Below are 23,494 nucleotides of genomic sequence, written 5' to 3'. Positions count from 1 at the left end.
ACCACGGTGTGAGTGTAATACAATGTGATGTTTTTGTTCAAATTAAAAATGTGAATGCTAGTGGCAATTGTAGTATTGTTAACGGCAATGTACAATTATGTAAATGTAATTCTACGGAATTGTTCTAATAAAGTACCAGTATTATATACATCTGTGTGCATTAAATTCGAATTATGTTTTTCTCAAAATCTGAAGTAACAATTAAGGTACGGGAGAGTAGAGCAGATTTGAACAATCTTCAAAATGTATTGATTTATTTCATAATTAATTTTTTAATTACTTTTTAATATAAATAATAAACAAATGCAGTCTTCTAGTTCAAGTGAACATTTTTGTACACATAAAATCAAAGTTATATTGCAAGTTAAATGCATTTATCGAAACATCGGTAATATGTTTGAACAGGCAATTTTGAACAATGTTTTTTTTTCATTAATTGTGTTGGAAACCAAATGGTTATTACTATATCAGTAGTACAATTATTTTAGGGATGCATGATATTCGCTTTCGTGTTTGTTACAGCCGCATTGGTTACAGGCGATAGCTCGAAATCTTTAGAGAATAGGCATATCTCGTGCTCTGCAAATGTCATCCGGTCGTTTTGTGCCACTGGCAGTCTTCCATTAAAAAGTACCAACATCTATTCGCTGGATTAGATTCTTTCTCTGAGGGGGAAATATTACTATAACTATTTCATTATCTTTTCCAAATTGAATAGCGTCAATAGTGCAATGGTTTTCGTGGCTATCCATTAGTAAAATAGTTTGCTAGATCTAGCAAATTTCTTGACATGTTCAAGATATCTTGTAAACAAAGTTCCTGTCATCCATGAACTAAATACATGGACTGTTCACCAAAATCGCGTGAATTGCATTAGTTAATATTTTTATGACCAGCTTACAAGAATTTTGATCACTGTTCAAATGTCCCCCAAGAATGATGCAAATCTGCCCTACAGGACTAAAACAGACAAATCCACGAACTATAGGAAAATGCTAATAGATATGTACATTTCACAATAGTAGGATACAAAGTTATCTATAAGCAATAATATTCCGTAACGAAACACATCCCTTGTCCCTCTTCGGAGTTGCTATCTTTTTACAACTCTTGAAGAGAAAATTTACATTAAAGGATTTTTCACCTTGAATATTTACGAACTGATGAATGGTCGACTACCGCCTAACAAGGCATCTACCACCACTGCTGTCACCTCCTCTCAATTTCTTTGCCTTACCAGGAATTTCACGATGTTCAAATCTGCCCCATGTTCAAATACGTGGCAGTCTTTCCTACGACTTACATTGGCTGACATCTTGGATTCGCGGTGTAAAAAAAATTTTAAAAAATGTAGTCAGCCGTCATTCGTATTCGAACTCGCTGGCTATCATTGAAAAGCCGAATGGTGATGCACGATTGGCGAAATCCTCGGTCTATTCTTGCAAGGCGGCGCATAGCGTCAGAGTAGCGGGGGAAATCGAGTGACCAGGGAGAAACTGTACTTGCTGCTCAAAGGATGGTAACTGCAGTCATTTTGTCTTCCTTCACGAAACAGCATTCCCTCTCTCGTGTTCATTGGTGGAGCCGTCCCGCGTCACTACCTGCGCAGAGACTTGTTTTCGTTCACCTGCTCCACAGTTAGCTGGGACAGAGTATATATGAACAAACAATTAATCTAGTTTCTATATAACGTATATTTTTTAAAATGTGGATGCCTCATAGTAGTCCCCAAAGGGGGATTAACTTACTTCCAGAAGCATTTATCTTGTTCCTGCTTCTTGACAATAAATTTTAGAAGTTTGAGTTGTTAACTTTACTCCTAATGCAAATGTGACATAATATGTATTGTTTTGATTGATTAATTCTATTACTTTTTTCGTTGCTTTTCTGTCACTTTTAGCTAATTGGGACGATGAGGATGAATTACATTAAGGGACGCTAGCAAAGAACACTCATGTCCAGGCCGAGTAGCGTGCTGTGCTAAACACTCCGACACAAATATCGGCGTAAATTGCGAATGGGATCTGTCGTTGGTCAGAGGATACCTCGCATCTAGTAGGGACGACAACCAACTTTGCCATTTCTGAGGCTCTCGTACAGATATTATAGGCAAATTCTACGACTGGGGACATACGCACAAAAACATACCTATCTACACACGCATATTACTATATACCCTTACACGCATCAAAGGTTTTTTGATGTATAGAACTGAGAGCAATATATTCAAAATTTTACAACAGCAAATAGCAAAATGGGCGAGTGAGTCTGCAACGTGCCACCACTCGTAACTCCAGGGTATGGAGATCCAAATTCGCAACACACCGCTCCTTGCTCCGGCTGGTCAGTTGGGAGCACCAGTTCTCACCCAGGGATCGGGATTAAGACGATCCACCCTTCGTCCAGGAAGGAAACCACCAAATTGCGACACGTGACAGTAAATAAATTAATTCAAATACTTTATAATTAAAATGTCCAAAATCTTTAATTACGAATCGCGCGCGTACATACTAATTCGCACAAGTTAAAAATTATATTTTGTTGGGTCATGCACTCTCGTAGGCAGTGATAAACAACTTATTTAACACGAGAGTCCGCGCACCGCCTTCACAGCAAGACCTCAACTGCCTACCTCAAGCGCGAGGCGCAGCATAACAGATTGTTCTAACTTACAATACAAACTCATAACATAAAATAACACAAGAAAAACTGATAATTTATATAATACATCAATGTTAATTAGCAATAGTAAGCTAAAGTTCAGGTTGGCAACAATTAAAAATGCCAACGTGGAAGTTTTTACATCGCCAAGAACACGAAGCGTGGTTCCCCCACTCCTAACATAAACAGGCAATAGGAAAACGATATTTTATTGAAAACGAGGGAGAAATACTTTGCAATAATATTACAATATTAAACTTTATAGAAATAACTGAACTGATTTTATCAAATAAATCATATTTGCCCTTGCACATAAAAATGATTAAATAAAGATTTAGTTTATAACGAAGACAAATTACTTCAATCTTGTACATTGTTGAACAAAAATCGATATTAAGAAGAAATGTATTTAACTTGTGCTTGAAAAACAATGAAAACGCTGCATATATTTTTTGGGATAATCATTAGCCTATAAGTTCTGAACAAATGTTGCAAAAATACGCGAATAATATTATAACATATAAAATATAATATATACATGAATTATAAAAACAATTAAGTATAAATAATTTAATCCAAGTTCTTAACTTGAAAGTATATGAATAAGATAAATACCAATATACAACTGAAATCTGCCTAACATGGCGGTCGTTACAAGTCTATATCAATATCGGACTGGCCATTTTGAGGCGCTACAAAGCCAGAGCTACTATGTTCGAACTGTTGTAATTGTAAGTATGTTTGTCCCACCTTCGGTTCCATCTACTTATCAATCTTCCTCACTGTGACGATCAACACAAGGAGATACATTTACACAGGGTGTCTCAAAAGTAATAGCGCAAACTGACACAGGTGAAAGTACACGATAGTAGAAGTAAAAAAGTCTCAGTAAACATGGGTCTGCAAACGAGCCGTTTTCGAGATAATGGCGAATGTGTGATTACCAGCCGCCACTGACTTCATTGGTTGTAAACGTCGTCCTAGTTAGTAAAATTCTAATAATGTGAGCAAATGTGTGGGTACAAGCTGTCACTGATTTCAGTGTTTTTAAACGTTGTCCTAGTTGGTAAAATACCAATAATTCAGTATGAAAAATCAGGATATCTCATTGCTTTTATTGAACATTCTACTTACTTTAACAAGGAATACAGCACTATTTTACGTAAGATCTACGTTACAATTGCTGTACACTCGTGCCTGTTAAAGGAGGTGTCCAAAGTGTCGTCCTTCCATCTGGATGCAATACTGTACGCGATTCCACATTGAATTTCGAATTATTTCGAACACACCCGGATCATTTCGGAATTGGTCACAAGCATACAGAATTCTCTGTTCCAGTTCTTCAACAGTGTCAACGGGAGTGTTGTACACTACACTCTTGAGGTGACCCCAGACAAAAAATTCAAAGGATTTGGAGGCCACTGTACATGCCCGACTCGACCTATCCATCTTTGATGATATCTGCGTGTTAGATGTCGTCTCACAGGAGCAGCAAAATGTGCCGGTGCTCCACCATGCATGTATACCATGCATCCACCATGCATGACGTGGATCAAGGGGACCATCCTCAAGCAATCCTGGAAGATCATGCCACAAAAACCGAAGGCACCTCAGTCCATTGAGTCTTCTTGGAAGAATGTGTGGTCCAATGAGAGGATCACCACACATTCAATGAGAAACGTTGCTGATGTGGTGCCTCATGAACAGCATGATGGTTTATTACAACCCAAACATGAGAATTATGAAAATTAAAAATACCATCGCGTGTGAACCCCGCTTAGTCTGTAAATAAAATGTTACTTGCGAAACGATTGATTGATTTAGTTTATTTTACTTCGCGTTTTGTGCCTCTTGGCTAATTTGCGAAGATGGGGATGAGTGTTGAAATTATGAAATTGATGAATGGATATTCACAAACAACCAAGCCCGAGCGGGATTCGAACCCGGGACCCTTGGCTTCGCAGTGCGATGTGCTAACCATTTTTATTATTATTATTATTTATTTGAAACTATTACATATTATTGTGCATGTTATACATTTTAGGTCATTATCAAGTGACATTAGGAAATTTGACATGTAAAAATAATCGAAAACGACCGAATCCATAGCTTTTGGGGTCGCTAAGTTGAATAGCGACACTACCAATACTGTTAAATTTATTTATTCCTGCTCCTGGAGGTGAAATTAAAAATGTTGTTTATAATCAAGTTTTGAGTTAAATTAATATTATAGTGAATTTGTAAAATATTTTATATACTGTACTTATACTTTTAAATACCTGTAAATAAAATAAGTTACATTTTACACTATAGTTAGAGTTCATTATTTTCCTGTCTAATAGAAGATTGGGATAAATATACACCCGGGCAACGCTAGTAAATAAATAAATAAATATATAAAAATACTATGTACATGTGATCCATTTGAAGAAAAGGTACTGTTCTTTTACAACGAGAGATCATTTGGTATTCCTGGTGCAGGTGATAGATAAATTGGGTGTGACAATTCTACTCACAAGTTGTTTGATATACATATATCCATGATCTTTGGATTCACTAAGCTTATGCACTAAATTATGTTGTACATTACATGTAGCACATATTGCAGTATTTACTAATTTTATATCATAAAGTTTAACTCCAGTAATGAATATTTGGTGTACAATTATATACCACGTTGAACTGACTCTTAAGGTAAGGTGGCGTGCCTGTATATTATTCCATACTTCTCGCCCATTGACTCTTGGATTCCGACCTACAATTTTACACTCTTTTTGTGATAGTGCACACACTCTTCTATATATTTTCGACGTCTCTTGCGTTGGAAGGATAGGAGATTGTATTAAAGCGTAACTGATATCCACTATTGTATTATTAAAATACCATAATCTGTCTGGAAGTCTTGTAACATCAATGGGGGACTCCAATTGAATGTTGTCCAAGGCGTGTCTCAGAACTTTACTAGTGAGGCTGTTGTTAGGGTGTTGAATCAGTGTCGTTACATCAGCTTGAATACGTAGAGCCTGACATTTATATTCCACGTTCGCAAGGTTCATTCCCCCTTCTGCATAGGGTAAACAAAGCGTTGCGTGATTTACACGAAAGATTTGACCGTTCCAGACAAACCAGTTCACAGCATTCTTGAGCTTATTAATATCCAGTTGTCGCAACGGGAGGAGTTTTGCTACATACCACACCTTGGAGAGAGCGTACACCTGTACAAACGTCACTCTTGACTGTATACTAAGTATTCGAAATTTATTCATTTCTAGAACTGCTTTAACACCATTTATCACTCTGTCATAGTTTAACTGAATCATTCGTTAAAGGGAGTGTGCGAAAATTATTCCAAGTATTTTTATCGTTGGAACAACATGAAATTCTCCACTCTGAGGGTAAGTTATATCCGGGTTTAAATGCATAAGAGTTGATTTATCCTGATTTACTATGAGCTCTGAAAGGGAACCAAATTCCTGTAATACTTTAGACGTTGCAGCAATATCAGACTGCGTATTTATTAATACATTGACGTCATCAGCATAGGCCAACACCTTAATATTATAGATTGTATGGTGATGCCTTGTACATGCTTTTCTAATGCAGAAAGGAAGGGTCTCAATGCGATACAGAAAGCTATCATCGATAATGGGTCACCTTGTCTTACTCCCTTGTGAATAGGAAGTTCTCTTGTCATAAATCCATTTATTTGTATTTTGGATGTTGCGTTACTATAAGGACCTCCCCGATGGTGCAGTGGTAGCGTCGTCGCCTTGTAATCAAGGAGTCCCGGGTTCGATACCCGGTGGAGGCACAAGTGGTTCGGATCCCACTTTAAACTGTAGGTCCCAGTCCCAATTAGCCTTACTGTGCATAACGTGGACTTAAAACAACAAATCAACCAACCAACCAAGCGTTACTATAAAGGCTTTTAAATGCTGACAAAAAATGTCCACGTATACCGTACTTTTGAAACACATTAAATATGTAATCATGGTGTACCGAGTCAAATGCTCTTTCAAAATCTATTGCTAATATAGCATTATCATGGTTATTGCTATTGACTCTATAACAGGTAAGCACTTCACGAAGCGTTTGTAAGACATTTGTAATTTTCTTATTCATACCAAAAACATATTGTGTGTCTCCAACAAGTTTTTCTACATAGGGTATAAGTCTGCCTATAAGTAATGGGTCTATATTGACCAACTTCAGTGGGTTTCACACATTTTGGAATTAAAACTATAATCCCAGTATTTGAGGATTTTCCCATATTATACCTTCGGAACACTGCATTTATCCATTCAGTTAATGTTTTCCCATCAACGTCCAAATGTTTGGTAGAGTTTGTTTGGTATTCCATCCAGACCAGGTGCAGAAAACGGCTGTCCCGACTTAACCGCTCGGAATACTTCTTCGCTTGTGTAGTCGTTATTTAATTGCTCACGTTCCTCATCGTCAAGGACCTCGGACAAGGATTCCAAGTTATACGTCAAATCTACATTATATGTTATTGGTTGGGAATATTTGATTCTCAAAATAGTTGTAAATTCTGTTACGTATTTCCGGGGCTCTTTTTATTTTAATTTCAGAATTATCGTTTATTTCACTAATAAATTGTCTTTTCGCATTGTGTCTTTCTTGCAGCACAAGGCTTATATATGCAACCTCTTCTTTATCAAAGTGGGGGAGTCTTCTACGAATTTTTACACCTTGTCGTCTTTGAGCTGTCATTCTCAACAGTACAGCTTGTACACGTTTCACCTCTGTTTGCACTTGTTTCCCTTTAGTGAATTCATGTATAATTTCACGCAGCACACGGTAATAAAAATTATATTTATTATTCCAGGCACTAGAACGTTCCTTACAATAACTAAGACAAAACCATTTTATGCCCGGTTTAAGAATTTCATCCCACCAGCGAATTATATCACTTTGTCTGGTACGGTGTGCTTCCCATACATTCCATTTGTCCCGAAAGGCTCGTTGGAAATTTGCATCTGCAAGGATAGAAGCATTTAATTTCCAGTAGCCATACCCTCTAGGTACTATTGGTATATCCATATTTATCGCCATGATTACAGCACTATGGTCTGAAAAACAAGTGGGTGCTATACTAAGTGACTTGATTTGTTGGCGTAAATGTGGTGTTACATAAAATCGATTTAAACGGGAAGCACAATTATTACTAATGTACGTGTACCCTTTCTGTATAAAACATTTGTCATTCCATACATCTGTAAAATTGAACCCATTTACTAATTTTTGCAAAGAATTGGAGGTATTAAAGCCACGTCTTTGATCCTGCGTATGCAGAACACAATTGAAATCGCCCCCGCAAATTATATGCTCTCTTGTACCCTGCATTTCAGTTGCCACATCCGTCGCAAAGAACGTATCCCTCTGTTTCCTAAATTGTGTCCCTGAAGCTGCATATAAATTATATACCCAAACATTAGCTATTTTTGCTGAGATAATTCTACCATTAGGATGGCACATCACATTTGTAATCGGGACGGTGTTACGTACTAACAGGGCTGTTCCTGTCGCTTGAAAGGTCGCATTATTATAGACTAATATGTTTGGGGGGAGGTTAAATGCTGTTATTCCACATTCTTGAAGAAGTGCTATGTCTAAAGATGATTGTAGGAAAAAATCTCCTAGCGTCTTTGGTTTAGTAAAAGATCGCATTTTGTTAATATTGATCGTAGCTAAACGGAGAGTAGTCATCATATATACAATTAACAGAAATTTAAGAACTGGGGTTACCCAACACTTTGAATTTTACACATTTTGCCCAGAGGACACTAATATTCGTACACTGTTTTTCCACTCACTTCCATGCACACGTAACATAAACCTTGCATATGTGCACGGTACCTCGTGCAAACACATGACCAAGCATCATATACATTTACTCATTTTACACATGCTATTTCTGACTTTGATTGTTACTTGCACCAACACGTTCACTAGACACCCTAGGGGATACACTGAATGTGGATCCGATCACAGGTTGTAAATCAACACTCGGGGCCAAATTTGTCACACTTCGGGATCTGGTTACACGCACTGGGGAGGGGACTATTGAATGCTGCTTCACATTCTTCTTGTTGTGGGGGTTAGGTGCCACATTTTGCATTTTGTTGTACTTTTTTCTTCTTCAACTGCTTCTGTTCCTGGAGTCTCTTCACATTTGATTTTCTTTCGGCATTGTCCTTAGTTCCTGTTGTGGTTTCACCAAGCTGAACCTGGCTTTGTTGATCTTCCAGTGTATGGGATTCTCCTGCTTCGTACGTATCAGTCTCCATTTCAAGATTACTCGTAGTGTCAGACTCGCGCATCTCTTGATCGGTTGTTTCCAGACTGTCAGTCACCAAAACGTTATCCCGTACGTCACTGTGGAGGTTGTCTAAAGATGCCACCTCTTCCGCCCACGATTTGCTGTGGATAGACGCAGGTAGAGGTGTTACCTTGGTAGGGTCGAGTTGGTGTTCTAAAACATCAGCTTTTTCCGGCTCTATTTGCAGATTTTTATCGGGTTTATTGTTCACATTTTTTTCTTGCGACTGCATTGGAATTGGCAACACTGTAAATTGTATGTCAGCCTTTATATCCGTCTCATTCGCTGAACGTTGGCTAGGTGGTCTATGTACCTTTGCTGCATATGACTGCCTAGGCTGGTCTTCTACAGGAGTAGCACATGTTTCAATATTATCTTGTATCACTCGCTCACCCATAGCACCACATCGGTGTGGACAGAACCGTGCTGTGTGTTGAGTGTCTTCCTATATTTTACAGGTAGGTTTCTGTCCATAATATGTTACCCAATATTGCATGCCCTGTATTGTTACATAGGACGGGATTGGCTTATTCATAACCATTCTCACCAACTTAATGCCTGTACGAGTTTTATAAATAAGCTCATCCGAATATCGCTCGTCCACCGGAGGGGTCTTAATTTCACCATACTGCGCAAGCACTGCACGGATATGGCTATCGGTTATTTCCATTGGTATAACATGTAGTCTCACTAGTGTAGTTGTCCTATCAGCCCAGTCTAATCTAATTCCATGTTCATCATCCTCATCTCAATACACTAACTTCCCTTCAAATTTATTAATTAACTGTTCGTCTAATAGACGCGTCACTAGCTTAATATATACGCACTTACGTATTGGTCCAGTTCAATACTTAATACCTGGTCTTCAGTCAAGGCAAGAGTATCCCGTATCCAACGATGAAGCATCTGCGATGATGGGCACTTCTTCACACTTGAAAACCATAACTTTAGCGTATTTACATGACGGATTTCCATTTTCCTTCAATTTAACAACTTTACGTAATTTGAAAATTTACGCGTTTCGCGTCGTCTAGCACGCCAGAGTCCCGATGACTCACCGGTTCACGAGCAGAGGTACGGCGATGTTGCTCGCGCGGGCACTTCCGCGGAACTGTGTACCACCCGGCCACAGGGCCCAGCACTTGCAAAACGAGGGTTGAGTACAACCTGTTGTTGCATCCATTGACAAAACGTCAATCTAGGAACACAATCCGTTTCACTGAGACACTGAACTCGTTGGAGATGGTAAGCCTATGATGTTCGAAGCTCCCATGTCCGAGGCGCATCCAGAAAGTAAGTTTCCCTATTTTTTTTTAAAAAAAAACAACACAGTTTCAGGAAACCATTTATTGGCAACAGGTACAGCAAAGGTTCAGCTATTTTTCAACATAGCAACCACCAGAAATGAGACACTTGTCGTATCGTGGTATCAACTTTTGGATCCCACTGTCGTGGAACTCTGCCGTCTGTGAATGGAACCAGGGTGTGACAGACGTCTTAAGCTCTTCGTCGTTGCCAAAACGCTCACCGGAGGACAGGAATTTCTTGAGGTGCAAGAAAACGTGAAAATCGCTGGGAGCCAGATCAGGACTGTAAGGTGGATGATCAAACAACTCCCAGCCAAATTCCGTCAAAACAGCTGCTGTGCGCCGAGCCGTATGTGGACGACCATTGTCATGGAGGAGCACAACACCTGCAGTAAGCATGCCACGCCTCTTGTTTTGAATGGCACGTCGCAATTTCCTTAGTGTTTCACAGTAATGGTCAGCGTTCACCGTTTCACCTCTGGGGAGGAAGTCAATGAGCAAATTGCCCTTCCTGTCCCAAAACACGGTGCACATCACTTTCTGTACCTACAGCGTCTGTTTGAATTTCTTCTTGACCGGAGATCCACAATGCCGCCAATGCATTGACTGCTGCTTGGTTTCCGGGGTGAAGTGCGAAATCCACGTCTCATCGCCCGTCACGATCCTATCGAGGAAATCATCGCCGTCATCATGGTACCGTTGCAGGAATGTCAGTGCTGCTCCCGAACGTTTCATTTTGTGTTCGGGTGTCAGGTTTTTCGCACCCTCCTGGCACACAATTTTTTGAACAGCAGGCGCTGCGTGACAATCTCATGCAACACGGATCGCGATATCTGCGGAAAAAGGCTACTTAACTCCGTAATCGTGAAGCGACGGTTCTCTACGATGCGCTGCCGCACCAGCTCAACCAGATCATCAGTGATGAGGGACGGACGCCCACTGCGCTCTTCATCATGGACACTTTGACGACCTTCCGAAAACTGCCGACACCAGCGACGCACAATCTGCTTACTGATAATGTTCGGCCCATACACCTCACAGAGCTGACGATGAATGTCAATTGGCGCAAGGCTTTGTGCATTCAGGAACTTTATCACCGACCGAACCTCGCATGCGGCGGGAAATGGACCATTTCGGACCACTGCTGCCTCGCTACTGGCATGCGGCGGGAGAAGGAATACGAGCTTCCACTTCGGACCACTGCTGCCTCGCTACTGGCGCCGGGTGGGATCTGTCCGCCTGGCATATGATTGATACGTCTTAGCTCTGCTGTGCATGCGCAATTTACACGGCTCATTATGTTTACTTTCACGGGAAAAAAATAGGGAAACTTACTTTCTGGATGCGCCTCGTACTTTGAGGCGCTGATGTACGCTAGTAAATGTGCGACTCTCGGGGTGCCTTCGAGCAGGGTATTTTTCTATGTACAAGCGTGAGGCTCCCGTGCATTGCCGTTAGCCAAACCATACACAAAATGCATATCCGCATACTCTTCGTTGCTGTAAGGTTCCATTTTTACTACGCAGTCCTGCACAACTGATGTGACTCCCACAGTACGATTAGACTGTGTTCTGATTGTATCCATTCAACGTCACCTCTCGGAAATATTTTGAATGATTGCAACGCCACCTCTCGGAAATGTTCTGTTTTGTAAGCAAAGAGCAAACCTCGGACCGCGCAAGGAGTATAGCGCTCGGTGTTTACAAAATGAAATCAAGGACGGCTTTGTAACCACACATTCGCACACATTATTAGCATTTTACCAACTAGGACGACGTTTACAAACAATGAAGTCAGTGGCGGTTGTAATCACACATTCGCAATTATCATGACACCAACTCGTTTGCAGAACCATGTTTACTGAGACTTTTTTACTTCTATTATCGTTTACTTTCACCTGTATCAGTTTACGCTATTACTTATGAGACACCCTCTATAATACGCATATGGGCATACCGGCATACCGACGGTAATTAGTCTGTGCCATAAATATTAATCCACGTAATTTATATCTTCTTCTTCTTCCATCCGTTTTGTTCCTTGATCAGGAATTGTGATCCTAGAACTTCATTGCATCACTTCAATATGTTATTCTGCTTCTCTTAAGAAAATACGTTTTGTGTACATACAGGAAGGAGTCATCTTATAATTCTACCACCACAAAGTAATTACACTGGTATGAGGAGGTTTTTTCTGTAAAATTTCATCCATTTATATAATTGATAATTTACCTCTGGGTCTGAGATGATGTCCCAAGTCAGGAAGTGCGAATTGACGCACTGTGACGAAAGTTTCCAATTCAGGAATTGATCTTTTTCGGGTTGGCTATTTCCCCAACTCCGTAAGAACTTCTAAATGGGTCCCGTGTTCGATAGCTGACATAGTGGTTCAGATCCCACTTTTAACTCTATTTCCAGTACCGATTAGCCTATCTAAGCACCCTAATAAATACATGTATATTTCTTCCCAAAATATTGTGAATCACTTGGGTAAGTATTTCAAAAGTACAGCAAAACACAAGGGATTAAAGAACATCTGAATCAGACAATATACTTTTAGCACTATCATTGCAAACATAATATTTATTTCTGGAAACTAATCTAGTTTATTTTTACAAATATTGTTCCCCAAGTATTATTGCAGAACATTAGTTGGTAAATTTATATAATATATAAGTTTAAATATGCTTTAATTTAAATGTTTCCTCTTCCACTTGTATTACTTAAGCAGCAGGTTTTAGACAATAAAGCTCCCGAGTCCAAATAACGGATTGCCAAAATTGTCGATGGAAACAACCGATGATGGAGACCCTGCTGCACCGAATCCTCTATGCAAGTTGCCAGTACTTTCTTCAGTTGCCAACGACTCTTGTGATTGGCCAGCTAAGGACTGGCCACTACCGCCGATCTGATCTTCTCCCGTTGAGGCATGTTCTTTCTCTCTGCTCACAAAAAGAACGGCAGAGACAGGAATAGCAACATGTTCTCCTCGAGCGTTACTGTCGGCAGAAGCATCGGACTCTCCAAATCCTTGTTGTCTGTTTCTGGAAATTCCGAAACCGCCATCTTCTTCCTGTCTCTGACCTGAAATTTCTGATTCTCCGAATGCAGCCTGTCCGCCTCCGAAAATACCAAAACCTTCATCTTCATTCTGTCTACCTTCAGAGAAACCGAACACTCGAAATCCATCTTGTCTGCTGCCTCCAGAAATACCAGATTCCCCGAATACACCTTCTCTACCTTCAGAGATACCTAAACCCTCATCTCCTCCCTGTGTGCCTCCAGAAATACCACCTCTTCCGAATACACCTGACCTACCTCCAGGAACACCAGATCCTTGGAATCCACCGTGTCCTCCGAATCCATTTTGCCTGCCTCTAGAAGAAGCAGAACTTCCCTGTCCACCTTGCCTTCCTCCGTGAATATGTGAACCCCCTTGTTCACTTTGCCTGCTTGAAGACGTTTCTGATCCTTCTAGTCCACCCTGTCTCCCTTGATAATTATCAAAGTCTCCAAATCCATCGAAACCGAAGTTCCCTTCTTGCCTGCCTGACGAAAGTCTTGATTCTTGAAGATTCCCTTGTCTGCCATCAGAAAGACCAACTCCACCAAATCCACCTTGCCTTCCTTCAGAATTACTGGATCCACCTTTTCTTCCACCGTGAATATTTGAACCCCAGTGTCCACTTTGCCTGCTTGAAGAAGTTTCTGATCCTTCTGGCCCACCTTGTCTTCCTTGAGAATTACCAGATTCTCCAAATCCATTGGAACCTAAGTTCCCTTCTTGCCTGCCTGACGAAAGTCTTGATTCTTGAAGATCCCATTGTCTGCCTTCAGAAAGACCATCTCCACCAAATCCACCTTGCCTTCCTTCAGAATTACCGGATCCACTTTGTCTTCCCCCGTGAATATTTGAACCCCAGTGTCCACTTTGCCTGCTTGAAGAAGTTTCTGATCCTTCTAGCCCACCTTGTCTTCCTTGAGAATTACCAGATTCTCCAAATCCATTGGAACCTAAGTTCCCTTCTTGCCTGCCTGACGAAAGTCTTGATTCTTGAAGATCCCATTGTCTGCCTTCAGAAAGACCATCTCCACCAAATCCACCTTGCCTTCCTTCAGAATTACCGGTTCCACCTTGTCTTCCCCCGTGAATATTTGAACCCCAGTGTCCACTTTGCCTGCTTGAAGAAGTTTCTGATCCTTCTAGCCCACCTTGTCTTCCTTGAGAATTACCAGATTCTCCAAATCCATTGGAACCTAAGTTCCCTTCTTGCCTGCCTGACGAAAGTCTTGATTCTTGAAGATCCCATTGTCTGCCTTCAGAAAGACCATCTCCACCAAATCCACCTTGCCTTCCTTCAGAATTACCGGTTCCACCTTGTCTTCCCCCGTGAATATTTGAACCCCAGTGTCCACTTTGCCTGCTTGAAGAAGTTTCTGATCCTTCTAGCCCACCTTGTCTTCCTTGAGAATTACCAGATTCTCCAAATCCATTGGAACCTAAGTTCCCTTCTTGCCTGCCTGACGAAAGTCTTGATTCTTGAAGATCCCATTGTCTGCCTTCAGAAAGACCATCTCCACCAAATCCACCTTGCCTTCCTTCAGAATTACCGGTTCCACCTTGTCTTCCCCCGTGAATATTTGAACCCCAGTGTCCACTTTGCCTGCTTGAAGAAGTTTCTGATCCTTCTAGCCCACCTTGTCTTCCTTGAGAATTACCAGATTCTCCAAATCCATTGGAACCTAAGTTCCCTTCTTGCCTGCCTGACGAAAGTCTTGATTCTTGAAGATCCCATTGTCTGCCTTCAGAAAGACCATCTCCACCAAATCCACCTTGCCTTCCTTCAGAATTACCGGATCCACCTTGTCTTCCCCCGTGAATATTTGAACCCCAGTGTCCACTTTGCCTGCTTGAAGAAGTTTCTGATCCCTCTAGTCCACCTTGTCTTCCTTGAGAATTACCAGATTCTCCAAATCCATTGGAACCTAAGTTCCCTTCTTGCCTACCTGACGAAAGTCTTGATCCTTGACGATTCCCTTGTCTACCTTCAGAAAGACCATCTCCACCAAATCCACCTTGCCTTCCTTCAGAATTACCGGATCCACCTTGTCTTCCCCCGTGAATATTTGAACCCCAGTGTCCACTTTGCCTGCTTGAAGAAGTTTCTGATCCCTCTAGTCCACCTTGTCTTCCTTGAGAATTACCAGATTCTCCAAATCCATTGGAACCTAAGTTCCCTTCTTGCCTACCTGACGAAAGTCTTGATCCTTGACGATTCCCTTGTCTACCTTCAGAAAGACCATCTCCACCAAATCCACCTTGCCTTCCTTCAGAATTACTGGATCCACCTTGTCTTCCCCTGTTTATATTGGAACCCCAGTGTCCACTTTGCCTGCTTGAAGAAGTTTCTGATCCTTCTAGTCCACCTTGTCTTCCCTGAGAATTACCAGATTCTCCAAATCCATCGGAACCTAAGTTTCCTCCTTGCCTGCCTGATGAAAGTCTTGATTCTTGAAGATTCCCTTGTCTGCCTTCAGAAAGATCATCTTCACCAAATCCACTTTGTCTTCCTCCGAAAATGTTAAACCCTCCATGGCCACCATGTCTGCCTCCTTCACGCCCACTTTCTTGGCTTCCAGAGATACCTGATGCTGTAGCTGTACTTTGTCCTCCTGCAGAAATATCAGATCCGGCAAGTCTGCCTTGTCCACGTGCGGAACTACCTTCTCCATCTAAGGATCTACCATTGTTGTTCAAGCGGGTACTAGATTTAGGGACGTAGCCTTGTACTGTGGCTGCTGTAACAGCCAAAAGTGCAACAATCTGCAATGAAACAGAAAGAAAACATGTTATTAAATTGAAACTAACACAGTAGGCAAGAAGTAAGGCATAAATGTGTGTACAGTATATTCCTTTAATATACTTTGAAACTTGCATTCTTGGCGCAATAGGTTCTATGACGCGCTACGAAACCAGATGTCTCTGGTTTGAATCGTGGTTAATGTACTAATTTACAGTCAAGTACACCTTTTGGTTGTAAAACCTTGGGATTCTTACATCTGTGACTGTGCATTATTTTGTTTCTACAACCATTCAGTTCATCGTCCATCGTTAACATCATCTTTATTCCAAAGAGCAGGAAGATGATGAAAAATTTTCGGAGTAGAAAAGTGAAAAGAAACAATGAAAATTTACAATAATTTGGTTTCTATTCCATTGCACTGAATTCCCTTATGGCAGTTAAAGCTAATTTCTATATAGCTTACTCTGTATTGTATAAAGTCATTCATTTCAGTCTCTGCTAACACATAACGCTACATCCAATGTTAAGGAATTTGAACACTTGTTCACAAAATATTAGAAAGATGTTAATACAGAGTTGACAAGGTAAAGGAGAAATGTTTGAATTGCGATTAACCAAGAAAAGGTAGAAAAGCGAAGTAAAATAAACCAAATCAATCAATCAATCGAACATGAGAACACAGTGTTATTCAAAATCAGATAAACAACACTTATTATTATAGAACTGATTAATTATTTAACTGAAAAGAGTTATGAAACGAAGGTTTACATAGAAGGAGTTTTCTTATATTGACAATTACAAGTTCTCGAGTTGTGATCCACAAAGTAATCCTACTCATGCCAACAAGAGACGTTTTTCAGCCTATGCTTTCTTGCAGCATCTCTCGATCAACCTGTGTGGTAGCTTCAGTTAAGGTCTACGCAAGTCCCCTATTTAGTACAGAGGGATTGTGACAAACACTTAGTGTTTCACAAAACTAAAAAGGAAGATATCCATTGGATTCAAATTAAGAGGTTTTCCCGACCGATCATAGTTGAAATTAGGGAACAGATTTAATGGTTGCACCTTTCCCAAAATATAGCTGTTTTCATACCGATCATTTGATATATGTATTTTAGGACATGAAATCAAGTAAAATTAAAACACTTTGTTGCACTTTTTTGTGAGATTAGCACAATTCCCCCCTTTGATGCTTCAGCGTCTTTTTCCATTCTTTTCCTTCATGTTTTGATAAAAATTGAACAGAAAAATAAATTATTTTCACTCTTCTTGAGCAGCTATATAATATCCTATAGTCTCATTTTGTAGAGCAGAACGAGAGATATACGTAAAATGGTATGATATAAATTATTCTATGATTACCATAAATTCTACTATTCCTACAGTGTTGAATAAAGAATGTTTTGTAGCTGATTTAAACCTGAATATAGCCTTTTCTTGCACCTTTTCGAAAACATTTTCACAACCCTTTTTTTCTCTTTCCTGACCATAATTTTGCACATTAAAATCCGTTTTCTAGTTATAATGAAGATTTGATTAATTACTTTTCCGCTCTGTTCCTATAACCTGCATTGTTAATATTTTAAAATTATTTTGATAGGTGTGTATATATATATATATATATATATATATATACCGTGCGTCCATTTCGATCTTCAGCCGAGAGATCGGGAGAAGCGTGACGGGCGGCGCTGACGGAGATGCCGACATTTGCGGCCTGTAATGCCCGCTTATTTTTATGGACATATGCTGACATTTATATAAATATTGCAAAACGAGCACTAACCTGTGTTATAAGATTAGGCTACGGTTTTAATTTTAGTAGCTTAGTGGCTGTATGTGCCGATGATTTTGACACTCCCACCTCTTTTGAAACACGGCGTAGAGGTTTGTTTGGAGAACGTTCTAACGCTGCACCAATAGGGTAAGGACGGGGCAAACGGACAGTCCCTAAGGAAAATTAGAATAATTTGGCGTTGAAGTTTGCAACAGTGCATCGGTTGGCGTTGTGATATGAAGCAGAACATTGGCGAGAAGGTGTGTCGAACATCGGTTGAAATCTTGAAGAAGAACGCCAATCCAGCAATAAAACCTGACCAGGTAAGGATAATTGTACTAGCAAAAATCTAAACAGTAAGACTCTGTGTGCGGAACATAAGGATTGCGTGGATTATGATGGTCCCGACAAAGTTGCGCTTTGTAGTGTGGATACGGCATTGCTTCCTCGACATACACAGCCTGTGTCAACATGCTGCTGCCATGTGGTGGGCTTTTTCGAAAATGTAAAGCCCAAGGCTACAGGCGGGGCGAACGGACAGGCTTGTGTTGGGGCAAACGGACATGCATAAAGTGCATATCATTTAAATACTATAAGGTATTATGTAATTCAGCAACTAATCTACATTTGACTCAAAATCGAAAGGGCAAGTGTGAATTGTATGTAATGCATGTATTATCCTTCAGATGTATGCTTTTCAAAAATAATGTGTCCTTGTTACAGGATGGTGCGACATCGTGAACGAACCACAGACCGCTGTTCCTGGACAGATGAGAATATGCAGAGGGCTGTTAAAGCAGTACAAGATGGCATGCCTCTAGCTACAGCCGAAAGAACATTGTCTGTTCCTCGGAACACTTTACGGAGACGGGTGGGTAGAAACGTGCAAATTCCGAAATTTGGGTAGCACACTACGCTTTCAAATGCGGTGGAGGTACAACTGGTGGAGCACCTTCTGAAACTTGATTCTATAGGATATGGTTACCCCCACACCCCCTACATGCCTTCATGGCATGGTGCTAAGCACAGGGGAGCACTTTACCTTTTTTTTACCTTTTAGGATATGGTTTGACCTCTAAGGAACTCCACAGTTTGGTATATCGGTATGCATTTACAAATGGTGTGCCACATCCCTTTAATGATCTACAAATGGCAGGGAAGAACTGGATACAAGGATTTTTAGCTCGTCACAAGGAACTCAGCTTGCGGGTTGCAGTGGCTCTGTCATATGCTCGCTCTAAATGACTATCTAAATCAAATGTTAACATAGTTTTCAGTAATTTATCAAAGTTGTTAGACGAACACAATATGTGGGACAAACCTGCCATCGTACAACTGTGACGAGACAGGCTTGCAGCGGATCTACAAACCAAAACGAGTCATATCAATGCGGGGTAAAAGAGAAGTCGTGAGCCAAACGAATTGTGAAAAGGGAGAAACAGTAAGCGTTATGGCATGTGTATCTGCAACTGGCCAGTATGTGCCTCCTTTTGTTATCATGAAGGGTTAAAGATATAATGAGAACTATGAAATTAACATGTCTCCTGAGACGAAAATAGTTCTTTCGGATAGTGGCTACATGCAATGGAAATAGTTTGCTCATTTTATGGACCATTTCATTAGTGTCAAACCCCCTGGTCCTGTTGTGCTCATTCTTGATGGACACGGATCGCATTGTTCAGATCCACCAACTCTGGAGAAGGCATTAGCCAATAACGTGTACCTTCTGTGTTTACATCCACACAGCACACACAAACTTCAGGGGCTCGACGTTTCGTTCTTTGAGCCACTTAAAACATTTTACAACGACGGCTGTAGAGTTTACGTGCAAGAAATCCGGGGAAAGGTATCAATAAAGTGGCCTTTGGTGGCATTTTTTCAGAGGCTTGGAATCGTGCGGCCACAGTGGGGAATGCAGTAAATGGGTTTCGTGCGTGTGGGATACATCCATTTAATCCACAACGCCTAACTGAGCACGCAGTTATTCCTGGAACTGCTTTATCCATGAAGTGAATGGTCAAGATCAGCGATCACCAGAACCTTTAGCGACAGACGATGATGCCTCATCCCAAGGAAGTTTTCAAGAACTCAACCCCTTACCATCAACTTCTGGGACCTCGAACAGGAAACGAAAAACGGGGGAATTGCACTTATTAACGGATCCTTCTTTTATCGCTCGCCTCAAAGAGAAAAACCTGACTGCAGCAAATCAAACAACAAGAAAGGCAAAGCATGTTAAACGCACCGCAAAAGATGTGTGCCGTGCATTCAACGGTGTGTACAAGCAGGGTCAACACTGGGTGCAGTGCTTAGTGTGTTCTGTCTGGTTCCACGTAAAGTGCGTTGCGAATGGAAATGACCAATACCTTGTGTGTTCTTCTTGTGAGAATGATGACAGTTCATAAATGAGCTAGTGTCCATTTGCCCCTCTCACATGTCCGTTTGCCCCGCGATGGTGGGGCAAACGGACACTGCTACACACACTGATTCATTTAACAATTTGGAAGCCAACGTTCATTATTTTGAATTATACATTGTACTATTTGTTAACTCAATGTTCACACTTTCTGTATCGACCATAATTGTAATTTTTCAATAAACAGTTTGATAGTTATTTTGCAATATATCCTTAGGGTGTCCCTTTGCCCCGTCCTTACCTATCATCGAGTTTTGCTTCGGTTAGAATCCGTCGTTTTTGCTTAGGTGTTTTAAAATTTATGGATCCAGTTTCTCGTAATTTAAGGACAAGATGTCTAACCGTATCTCTATGTGGAGTTGAAACGCCTGGGAATTTCTGTACAAGTTGTCTACACACGTCTCGACACGAGTCTGTTTTCACGTAAGTGTCATACATAAGAATTCTTTGTTCTAACGTGAACCTTGCGGCTGGCATTCCAATCGTCTCACTGACACAACACACATACACACTGCAATAACACAAATAAGTAACTGCAAGTAACCAAGAATAGCACTCTTGCGCACAGTACGAAATTAACACGCTCTTGGTTTACATTGCTCGCCACTATATTTACAGCTCTGTCTTCATCTAGTCGCGAAGGAACAAAAAAACTCGAGCTCGGAGATTTCGGATTGCAAGGAAGCACACGAAAACCATTCACTTTTAACGGTTTCGTCTGCAGCGTAATCTTGATACAGTGTTGCACATTCGAAACCTCCAAACGATTCCCATCGCCACAAAACTCTTTCAAGGATATAAACTTAAGCAGGACGTTACTGGTCAAAATTATGATTAAAATGTTCTATTATCTGTGGCTCTTAACATCGTTTCTAAAGCGTATTTTTTGTGCATATAAGGGCAGAACTTGGATGAATTACAGATGATAAATTATAACACAGGTTAGTGCTCGTTTTGCAATATTTATATAAATGTCTGCATATGTCCATAAAAATAAGCGGGCATTACAGGCCGCAAATGTCGGCATCTCCGTCAGCGCCGCTTCTCCCGATCTCTCGGCTGAAGATCGAAATGGACGCACTGTGTATATATATATATAAAACAAACAACTGTTAAAATTATGTTTAATATATGCATGGAAAATGTAATTTTTATATCCAGGGAATCTAACATCATGAAATACAGCACAACCATACCAAATGTTCCCATTTGCTTATAAATTATGCAGCTTCTTTTTTAATTGTTCATGGTTCCAATCTTACAGTTCTATTTGCTTTGCTCTTTTCTTGAAAAAATAGCGTTTTTAAGAAATACAACTTGTGCAATAAACGTTACATAGTAGTACTGAAATATTTAGTGCAGTTTTCCTACCACACATAAACTGAAAAAATTGAAGCTGACAACTCATTACTGACAATTTTATGAGCTTCTTTGACTAAAAATTCCATCCTGAACCCGTGAATCGAACGTTGAATCCTCTAGAACATTATTTCAAAGTTCAGTAAGAAACGAGAATACCCGACTATAAAATGAAGATATAATTTTTTCATTTTCTTAAACATCGCTCATTTCACAAGGTTAAACTTTGCCGCTTGCATGTTGAGTATTCGATTTGGCATTTCGATTCAAAAGGCAGGGTTGTTGAAGGTCCAGGGATTTTAAATAAATTCAATTCCGGTCAAGGAGAGAAAATCAGGAACCGTAAGTGGGTTTGGGACCGTAAAGAACCTTTTTATCTGTAAAGTATTTTAATTTGGTCCAGGGACCTTTTTGCGAGATGAATTTAAATACGGTCCAGGAACCTTTTTGAAGGCTGAATTTAATTTCGGTCCAGGAAACTTTTTTTCAATGAAGCAATACGAAACTTGGACCGGATTTAAATTTTGCCATAAAAAAGGTTCCGGGCGTGCAGCGGAACCCAATTGAACCCATTAGAATTTACGGGTTGCTCGACCTATAACAACCTTGTGAGAAGGTCCCTGGTTCGTCTTACAACCAAGACATTACTATTCTATGTTTTTTTTAGCTAACCAAATGGCTCTCATTCTCGTCGCGTTTATAATTGATGGGTCTCAGGTTCGACACCGAAGGAGGCACATGGCACAGTGGTTTGGATCCAACATTAACCTGTAGATTCAGTCTCTATTAGTCTTTCTGTGCATAAAGTAGACTTACAACAACTAATCAACCAATTTAATCTAAAATATCAGGAAAGAGAACTCAAGTTAGAAAATTCAGGTTTAAAATGTATTACGTTACTGTACTTACAAGGATCTTCATGTGCACAGATATAACTTGATTTCTCGGAGTTGCAATTAATACTGATACGAACGTATAATCTTCAGAAACATATATACTGCAGTTATGCAAAACTATGCATCCATCTGCATATGGAAGAGTATTTTCCTGTATAAAAACAGTAAATTCCGAAGAAGTTATGGCTTTGGTTACCTTGATGGTCAAGCCCCGAGGGCACCGAATTATGGTAGTGAATGTTACGATCTCTCTTTATCGAGTTAGTTCCTCACATTTGCAATTATTAACGACAGATTAGCAACCGATACTCCGGCTTGAGCATGCGGAATAGGAATGGTGTGAATCGAATCGATTAGGCATGAAGAATGAATTTAGGCTCAAGCATTTAACTGCTAATTTATTTTGTATTAAATTTTTAAGTGTTATGTAAATATAAAATCACCGACATGTATACGCTTGGAAATTTTACATTATTAGGGAGCGTAACTTTCAAGAGAAAAGCAGAAAAGGGATATTTTAGCTACGAACTGGGTGGTGACGTTAGAGGAGGACAGAGGGAGAGGTAACTAACTCCTCTTCCATTGGTCAGTTATTCCACCCCTTCCATAACATAGAAATTGTTTGTAATGAAATAGGTTTTTGCCCCAAACAAGCATTGCTCATGTTAAATTAAGACTATGATAAATATGAATACAAAAATAGCAACCTTCCTACTATTTTTTTGTTTCAAAGTTACTTCCATAAAGTTAAAAAACTTATAACGGGTGTTTCAACAGAAACGCCGTGATTTCAAATGGCATTTTAAAATATTTATTAGAATTACACAAAATAAAAAAAATACATAATCTGATAGAGAAAACGCAAAAGCGTAATGGAATACATGTTCAAAATGTCCACCTTGGCGATTTATCACTTTTCTCACCCTGTTGCACAT

The sequence above is a fragment of the Lepisma saccharinum genome, chromosome 18 (genome assembly GCF_977018435.1).
Source record: "Lepisma saccharinum chromosome 18, izLepSacc3.1, whole genome shotgun sequence".
NCBI classification, from domain to species: Eukaryota; Metazoa; Arthropoda; class Insecta; order Zygentoma; family Lepismatidae; genus Lepisma; species Lepisma saccharinum.
The sequence above is the reverse complement of the archived record's forward strand: the minus strand, read 5'-3'. Positions refer to the sequence as shown.